This window comes from Camelus bactrianus, chromosome 11, assembly GCF_048773025.1.
Source record: "Camelus bactrianus isolate YW-2024 breed Bactrian camel chromosome 11, ASM4877302v1, whole genome shotgun sequence".
Lineage (NCBI taxonomy): Eukaryota > Metazoa > Chordata > Mammalia > Artiodactyla > Camelidae > Camelus > Camelus bactrianus.
Window position 1 is genome coordinate 40262200 of NC_133549.1, and position 9985 is coordinate 40272184.

The 9985-nt window shown below is 40.8% G+C and overlaps 1 protein-coding gene across 9 annotated transcripts in view; it reads right to left on the reverse strand.

Moving 5' to 3' along the window:
* GBF1 (golgi brefeldin A resistant guanine nucleotide exchange factor 1) overlaps positions 1-7696 on the reverse strand; it is a 108375-nt gene extending 100679 nt beyond the window's left edge. For all 9 annotated transcript variants that reach the window (XM_074373715.1, XM_074373713.1, XM_074373714.1 and 6 more), the window contains exon 1: positions 7438-7696. The gene's annotated coding sequence lies outside the window, so the exon portion shown is untranslated. The remainder of the gene's footprint in view (positions 1-7437) is intronic.
* Between the last annotated feature and the right edge of the window lie 2289 nt (positions 7697-9985).

The following is a 9985-nucleotide window of genomic DNA, read 5'->3' on the forward strand; positions in this document are numbered from 1 at the left end:
AATTAACTAACAAACATTTACTTCAGTCAGATATCACTTAGCACATGCCAAGCAGAATGTTAGGCCCAGTCATACAGAATTGTCCCTACCCATCCAGAAAGAATTTATAACCTTGTAGATTAGATAAAACATATACATCTACACACAAACCCATATATATCTCCAACACATGAGTGATACACAGTGTCACAGCAGTGAAGCAAAGAAAATTATTTCTGGCAGAGAGCCCTGTAAAAGCAAATGAAAGACAGACAGAATTCAGTCAAACACAAGGAGAGAAAGGCAAGAGTAAAGGTTTAAAGGTGGGAAAATTCAGTATGTATTTAGGGGATCATGATTATTCCAGACTTGTTGGAACATTATTCCTAGGTAAATAATAGCAGCTAATGCTAGAAAAGCAAATGGGGAACATAACATGAAGGGCTTTCAGTATATAGTTACTATTCAGTATATGTACTGAATACCTATCATTGTAAAAAATATTTTAGGGGGCCTGGAAGGGAACACTATAAACTAAGAACATTTAATTTCTCTTTCAAATAACTAAGAGAATGAGACAAAATACCCATACTAAAAACAACATAGCAATAAATAAACAGCAACAACACTATATACTACAAATTGCAAACAAAACTGACAATAAGACTTAACTGAGATCGACTATGATCTACATGCTGCTTGGGAGGATTCTTCCTGGAGGAAATAAATTTTGAAGCGGGATGCCAACTGAAGTAATCAACTTAACATTCGATCAAAATTTATTAGACATCAAAAGTTAACAACTTTCTAAGATAACAAAGATCTAAGCAAAAAAATCCTTGTTTTAAGTGCCTTTTCTCAGTGAAAAAGAAACATCTAGAGAATGAAGAGGAATTATTTTCAAGGACTATGCAGAGTTGCCTAATCTTCCTCTAAACCTCTGAGCATGTCTCCTCACCCAGGGAATCTCCCAAGGGAATTTGCCCTTCAGATTCAAATGGGAAGCTCTGATGAACCATTTGCTGTCTAGTAGCCAAGGGCCTAGAACGCCTTGTCACAAGGTCACAAAGACCTGGAGAGATCTCATGAGTACGGTAGAAAAGAACTTAAGATTTACCTTGTATCAGAAATAATATGAAAAGGAATGACCAAATGCACACCAACATCCCCAGCCAGATAAGCCACTGGATCAGAGACTCTAAGCAATGTATATCCTTTGAAAGCACTGTCTGTTTAAAGCTGGGTCTACAAGATTCCCTGGGTACTTTGCAGCATCCCAGTTACTCATCCCAAGAGGATCCAAGAGAAGGAGTCATTATATCAACTGGCAACTCCCTCTAGATCTAAACAAAAGCAGGAGAAACAGAGACAATCAACTGGATCCTTACTTCATGAAATACCAAATATTCTATTTAAAATGAATTAAGAAAGACTTATATGTGAAAAAGAAAAATTTGAAAATTTTTAGGATATATGAGGATACTTTTATTATCTCAGCATAGGGGAAATGCACCTGAATAGGAAACAAAAAGCATAACCCACACATAAAAAATTGGTAAATTAAATCATTTTAAAATTAAAGGCAACTGTTCAAAAGACATCATAAAAAAGAGGGAAAAGATAAGTCACAAACTGGGAGAAAAATATATGTAACACATATAATAAAGAAGCAAGATCCATAATATAATTGCTACAAAACTAAAAGAATGGACATATAAACCCTCCTCAAAATTGGCAATAGACATGAACAGGCATTTCACAGAATAAAGAAATACAAATGGTAAATAAATATATGAAAAATTATCTTAATTAATAATCAAGAAAATTACAAATAAGATTACAATAAGATACCATTTTTACACCCTCAAAATAGCAAGAAATTTTAATTTGACAATACCAAGAGTTGGTAAAAATGCAGACCAAGTGGCTGGCAAGTCTGTAAATGGATACAACTTATTTGGATACTAATTTGGCATTACCTAGCAAAGCTGAAGAACTTCATATCCTGTATCTCAGCAATTCCACTGCTAAGACTATACCCCCAGGGAAATTCACAAAAAGTTTACAACAGTGGCTGAGGGGAAGGGAGATGTGACTAGCAGGGAAGAGCATACATGTTTTGGTAATGTTCTGTTTTTTAAGCTGTGTTTGGGACACTGACGTCCTACATATGCTGTATATACTCTGTATGTATAAAACAGACCATCAAAAGGTCCTTCTTTTTTAAAGTCTGGGTCTTTGCTGTCTGCCTTTGCGCATGCTGTTGCCTTTCTGTTTTGAATATTTTTCCCACTCTTGTCCACCTGGTATATTCTTATTCATTCCATCCAAAAGTCAATGACAGTCAGAATACCACAGTGGTATTCTTGACTGTTATTACCTATACGATCTTAGTCAACTGTCTTAGCCTCTCTGAGCCCGTTTAAAGTTCTCCATTGCAAAATGGAGCTATAGTACCTCCTCATCTATTTGTTGTAACGCCTAAATAAGAAGCCTGTCAAACACCAAGCATGCCAGAGAAAGGCTGGCTGTTGTTATAATGCCTGCTCTGAGAAGTCTTCCCTAGCTAACCCATTCCCCCAGAGAGTATTAGTACTCCTTTTTTTGTCACCCAGTTAACACTGTACATACCTCTATTAAACACATCTGATACTGATTTATAATTAGTTATTTAGCCTGTCTCTTCCATGAAACTATGAGCATCTCAGGAAGAGACAATGATTTATTCACCTTTTTATCCCCAATGCCTAACACATAGTAAGAAAAATGATAATGCTAAATGAATAAATAAATGAACTAATATCAAGACTGACTCTTGAATACTGTGCAGCTCACATTCACCTCTTGTGAGAACAATGACTTCATAGAAGGACTCTAAGCCAGGCAGGCAAACCTTCTTTCTGCATCCCGTGTTTGTTTCTCTACCAAAAGTTACAAACCTTCTATATAGGCTACCCTGTGGACAAAAAGAACCCACATTTACCCACCAGCCAAATCATAATGCTTCTGTTTTCACATCTGTCTTCTTGAAGTCTCCTCATATGCTATTTGTTCACTTTTCTTCTGTGAAATATACAATTCTTTATGTCATTGTAATTCTTCATATATTGTATGTATCTTATTTTCTTTGAATCTAAATAGATTATTAGTAACCATTAAGTTTTTTTCTTAATTGCTTAAAAATTGTTCTTTTCCAGTTAGAAGTTAGATTCTCCAAAGGTAAAGACAAGTTTTTTTTCTTTTTCATGGTGCTTTGGTATCTAATACAGAGCTGTGCAAACCAAGACAACTCTGATGGGCTTTCTGAGGGGCTAGAAAATACCAGCTAGCTGAACAACCATCAACTGGCCTATCTTCACTCAACCCCTTGAACACTGCAGAGCACTAAAGATGCAGAATTTATAAGAGTTCTAGAGCTGGCCAAGGAACACGCCACAGTTCTGTGCTTTGTTGATAGTGACCAAAAATTATTGAACTAGTGAACAACTTACTGGACTCAGCAGGTCACAAAAAAAAAAAAAAAAAACCTGGAGATGCCAAGCTCTATCAAGAGAGGAGGCAGTGCCTTCTCAGCTCCTGCCAATTACCATAAGGAAACATGAACCCAGCATTGCCAAACCTTCCGATTTTTCAAGAGAGGGCAGAAATATGGAGTTTTAAATGTGCAATCTCCAAAGTTGTAATTATTGGGAACTAATTAAAGACATTTTAACCTGTTCATGTAAAATTTTTTAAAAGTAGAGAAAACTACAAAAATAAAATTGAGAAATTTACTTGAAGGGTGGAGTTAAGAGAAAAATCAAACCAGGAAAAAATCTGGTGCCCTGACAGGACACGACAGAAAAATCCTCCCAAACTTGATAATCAGGTGACCAGTATAATTCAGCGCTGCCATTCGACCTCCTCCCTCTATGGAGATTCTGAGGTTAACCCAAGAACTGCAAGGCGAGCTACTGGAATATGTCCAGAATTGTCCAAAGATGTCCTTTCTGCCAGCTTGGAGATGAAAAATGAAGCAAGGTTTCTCTCACTCATCTTTTAACCATTACTCAGGACACCCAACATGATAACTAAGGATGAAAATTGGCAGAGTAAGAAAAAGATTAAAAAGTTAGTTTGTATGATTATAGAAAACTACAGTGATTAAGTCTTAAAAGGCCTGCCCATCTTATATATCAGGGACCATCATCCACTGTCATCAGGCACAAACATTTTTTTGTTTTTGTTTTTTGTTGTTGTTGTTTTTTGGCATGGGGGAGAATTAGGTTTATTTATTTATGTATTTTTAGAGGAGGTACTGGGAATTGAACCTAGGGCCTGTAGCATGCTAAGCATGCACTCTACCACTTGAGCTATACCCTCCCCACCTCAGACATTTTTTTGTCAACTGCAAAGGGTTTTAATAATTTAACTAGCTGCCAACAGTTTAAAACATAATAATCTGCATCTCCAGTTTCTCCTAAAAAATGGAAGAATGGTCATACTATGCCCACATTCCAGTACACTATAGTCACTACTACATCCTAATACATTCCCTCCTGGCTCATCACTCATTTACATCACCTGCTCGATACTCAGTCATTTGAGCTTGTAATCCTTGGTTTATGTGATGGCAACAAATCATTACTTCCATGATCCCATCCACTATAATTGGGGCTCCAAATCACTACAGTGCCCCATTACATTTTCATTTAATTAAACAACTGTTGTACAACATACTGAGATACAGAAAAAGAGGAACAATAAAAGTTAAATAGCTGCCAATTACATTTATACAGCTCTTCCAGTCAGAGGTAAAATGAACCTCCCCTTCTCCCTTCAACTCAACTCCACAATTACTCCAACAGCAGAATCATTCTAGTTAGTCACACTGAATCACAGGGACAGACTGGTCAACTAACAGAAGTGGTGTACAAAGACTAGGATGATCCTTCCAGTGAGTACTGTATAAATATAATGGGTCTCCTCAAAAGAAGGAGCTGTGGGGGGAGGGTATAACTCAAGTGGTAGAGTGCTTGCTTAGCATGCATGAGGTCCTGGGTTCAATCCCCAGTACTTCCGCTAAAAATAAATAAATCTAGTTACCTCCCGGCACCAAAATAAAATAATTAAGTAATACAATAATAAATAAAACATAAAGAAAAAAAAAGCAGGAGCTGTGTCTTTTTCCTCTCAAGCTGCCCACACTAGCCAGTCTAAGACCCTATCAATGAAGTTATTATCTATGTATATTTTTTCCTCTTAATGGAGGCACTGGGGATTGAACCCAGGACCTTCTGCATGCCAACATGTGCTCTACCACTGAGCTATACCCTCCACCCACTGAAGTTGTTATCTAAAAGTGGCAGTCATCCTGTCTTCTGGTGCACAGGGAAGTGAAGAAGTGGCCTAATTCTGAGAACTTCCAGTTCAACTGCGATTGGTGCCCAGCTACTCATGAGATGTGTCTACAACCTGAGTTCCCACTGTGCCAATGAACATCACAGTCAAGATTAGAACATACTGTCTACAGCCACCTTTAAAAAGAAGCTCAAATACAAATCTTGAAGGAAGAACAAATTTTCCAATTTGGAGTTGGGGCTGGGAATAAAGAATTATTCCTATCTAGAAAATGACTTTTTAAGTAAGAAAAGGGAAAATCGTTTATACCTAAGTTACCTCCAGGCCCAACTGAAAAGATGTTGGATTGGTAGATAGTGTGGATGTTGTCTGGGTAGATAGTGTTAACTACCCAAATATTAGATTATCTATTATGCAAAGCATATCAACTCAACAGGGCTCAACAGGGAGTATAAACACAGATGAGTAAGGTAGACCTATTAAACCTGGATAGTTCCTGGGCTGACTATGTCACTTCATTAGGTATTCTCAAATACTTTTTTGGACCTTCTGCCACTTAGATCAGCAAGTTAAAATGCAAATAGTTTCCTGTACCATTTACACCTGACTTACTTTAAATCAATAAGGACAAACAATAAATGCTGTGCCTATCAACACACAAATACACACACACAATTTCAGGAGGGCAGTTTAGTCACTCTAGATCCTAGATAGTTTTCCCTTCTAACAAAATGAGGTTTTGAGTCTGTTACTACCTCACCATGCAAAAGTCCTATTTGCCAGGGCCAGAAGCAGGCCACAAGTCAGGATCACATACTAAAACTAATCCTAGGTACAGGTAACATTTATTAAGTGTCCACTACATGCTGAAAGGCATTAGGTTGACATTGCTTTATCTCTACTACATGCTTTAACTAGGCCAGGGCACATATATGCTACTGCTTTTAAGAAGTGCATAAACTGAGCAGAACAATCCCCAAACAGACCTCTCCATCTGTATCCTCCACAGAGCCCAAAGGAGTGCCTTGTGTACCTGACTTAAAGAAATACAAATTTCTATGTCATGCATCAAAAAACACTATCTACATGATTCCTCATTTCTAAAGGCATTCTTTACCTCTGGGGTACTTTCATAGCTTTACAATACAGCAGTTTATCAAAGGTCATCATGGTGCTATAAACTACACTTTTTGGGGTTAAGTCCCATCATTCACTCTGCTTCCCTGACCACTTTTAAATTGACTGAACACCTCTCATGACTCTTTTTACCCACCAAAAATAAGAGGCCAACAATACCAACTTGACAGGTATTCAAATCCCTCTCTGCTCTCCACCAAATATGTCATAATACAGTGGCTTCCTTGAGACAGAACTTCATGTCCTTAGACCAGGAGAAGATCTGGAGGGAAAATGCCAATCAAAAACATAACACCAGAAGAGAATATCTGTAAAAGATTGTGTAAAGGAAGAAACAGGCTCAGAAGATAAGTCCAGTATTTACATACAGATCCAGACTGACAGTTGAGCTGCCCTATAAAAGGAAAGTATTCTCTTAGCCCAGGTCCCCAGGAGGCTGGCCTCAATCCTCCCACATCTCTTCTCACTACCTGGTCTAGGTTGCACTAGTTCATCATTCATTATTAATGAAGCAGTTCAGCTGCATTAATGAGGCAGTCACATATAAGTGGACGCTGTAGAGAATCTGAGGAGATGCTCATATCTAACGCCTAAAAATCAACCCTGAAAAGTAGATATAACGCATAACGCTCTTTAGATTCGCTTTCAGCCTTTGAGGACTGGGCTCTGTAGGATGCAGAAAGCTCCGGAAGAGCGCAGGTGACGGCCAGGTTAAGCCTGGGAATACAGGAAGGATTCGGGTACCCGCAAGGAATCAAATGCCAGAGCTGAAGTCGCCCCTCCGGCTGCAGGGGCCTGACCTTTGCCCCCTGCACCTCTCCCAGTTCCCTCCCACAACAATCTCTCCCACCTATCATTCCTGCCTCTGCGTTCTTAACCCATCCGGGCTCATTCAGCTTAAGGGCACTCCTCTCCCTTACTCCCTTTCGCGATGTCAGGGCGGCCTTCACGCCACTGGAACTCTTAAGAGACTTCACCGACCTGTCAGAGGATCCAAAATGGCGGGGCCTAGTCCCAGGACCGGCAGCTGCTGCTCATGTCCAGCCCGGGCCCCGAAGGCGTCTCCGAGCAGTTCTCCCGGCTCTGGTGGCAGATGGGAGCAGGGAAGGAGCCCGTTTCCTGGGAGTCGAGGCCGAAGTCAAGGACCGCACAGTCTGCCGGGAAGAGTCGGCCAGAACGGGCGGTGGACCCGGCTACCTTCCCTGTCAGCTCACTGACGTGGTAACTAGCCTCAGTCTAGCCCGCTGCCTGGTAACTGCGCGAGCCCTGCCGCGCGCAGCCAATCATAGCTTGGCACCGTGAAAAGTGGCATTGCAATTATCCAATCGAAGAAGAGAAAGTGGCTTCGAGAGGCGGGTACTACCTAAAGAGGAGCGATTACAAGGGAAAGAAAGGGTAGGCAGAAGGCAACCAACCGATACGAGGACTCCCTGAGCGACAGCTAAGAAAGCCAATAAAAAAGGAGAAATTGTGCTGGGCAGATGAAGAGGAGGAATTAGCTAGAGTTCGGTTGCAGTGCGCCGCTTGGCAGTGGCTGCTGGGTATTATGGGGAAGAAAGCTATGATTTGCGGGAAAGGGGGCGGGGTCCGTTTTGAGAGTCTGAGTGGACGACCTTACCCCACCCCCCACCATCACCTCATTCTCTCCGCCATACCCTATCAAAGTCACCTGGGCCAATACAATGACCCTTGAGGGATCGTTTCCTTTCAAGACAGCTCTGGGGAAGCAATCTATTCCAACCACCCTTCCCCCACCCTCCCGTCTACCTGCCCTGTTTGGCTTCTCATAGATGTGTTTGTCCCCCTTTGCAACTTTGTTCCTCTGTCTTGTGCCCCATTCCTACCACCCTGACATAGACACAATGAGAGGTGGCAGAAGCCTTAGATATCTAATTCAGGTCTTTTCATTTTACAGGGCAGGAAACTGAGTACCAGAGTGAAAAGATAGCCCCCACATTTGTATAGCTAGTTAATGGCAGAGCAGAGAGACAAACCCAGGTGTCCTCACACCCAATCCAGCTCTCTTTTTCACTGCCCCTCGTTACCTCTTATGCTTTACTCTATCAGACTATAACTCTAAGCTCTGACCCTCATCCTAAACCTTGGACACTCTACCTACCTAGAAAAAAAAGCTATTCACACAGGTTAGTCCACATTACCAGTGACAGGAAACTGAAGCCTTTCCTGTTTGTTTTAGAAATGCTGAGTGTGGGAGGGGGGATAAATTAGGAGGTTGGGATTAACAGATACACAATACTGTATAAAAAATAGATAAACAACAAGGACATCCTGTATAGCACAGGGAACTATACTCAATTTATTGTAATAAGCTATAATGGAAAAGAATCTTTTAAAAAAGTATGTATGTTTGTATATGTATAACTAAATCACTTTGCTGTACACCTGAAACATTATAAAACAACTACACGTCAACTAATAAAAAAGAAGAAAAGAAATGAGAGGCCTGAGGTCTAGATGCCCACCCGAGTCATCACTCTCCTGCCCCCAGCTGCCTCTCTCCTGGCAAAATGATAGAGGTTGCTAGGATATTTAGAATTACCTAGAAGTGAGAGTGTGTAGGAAGAGGGCAGAAGGATGAGTTTTCTCCTTGCAGATTGAATGGTAAATTCCCAGCCTGTCTGCTGGAATAAAACTCAGGTGTTCCTGCAGACTTGGAGAGACTACTGGGAGGCAGTGAAAAAAGATACCAACTTTCTCCAGATTTCCTCCCATTTATGGATGACCCAAGTCCAGGGAAGCTCTATCCCCAACCCCATAGGAATGTGGTCTCACAACCAGACATCCAAAGACCATCCTTGTGCTAGGATCCTCTAATTTGAAGAACTTATCAGACCTGACATGAGACCTGAAGAACTTCTTAACAGCTTCTTGCACCTGCATGTTAGGCTCCTGATCTCTGGGTCCAGCTGAGCATCTTGCCTTTTTCACCCAAAGAGTCAGGGGAAGAGGATACAACCACCATAACACTTCTTTTCACACTACCTCTGAGCCACTTTCTACATTCATTTGAAAAAGGGGTTTGGTCTCCTGGGCCTAACTCAGATTGAGAGGTCCTGGATAACCAATTGGAAAATCCTCCAAGTATGCCAAAACTCTGTACTACCCCATCTCCCCTCCTACATACCTCCAGAAATTAATCAACCTAAAAACACAAATGGGACTGTGTTTTAGAGATGAGGAGAAAGATGACAATACTTCAGCCCCTTCTAACTTCCATCGTCTTACCAGGCAGAAGATTTCCCTCCTAGATTTCAGTATTGAGTTTCTACATTATGCCTAGGAATAGAAAGATGAGGAAGACATGGTCCTTGCTCTCCTAAATCTTAGCATCATAGAGGACAACACATAAGCTGATCTCTTCAATATAATGTATGGGGTAATCGAGGGTATGCACAGGAAGGTTGTGGAAGCAAGAGGCTAGACATTTTACTAACCTGGGAATTCAGGAAAGGCTTCCCAGAGAAAATGAGGCCTGAGTGGAGCTTAGAGGAATGAGTAGGAGTTGGCA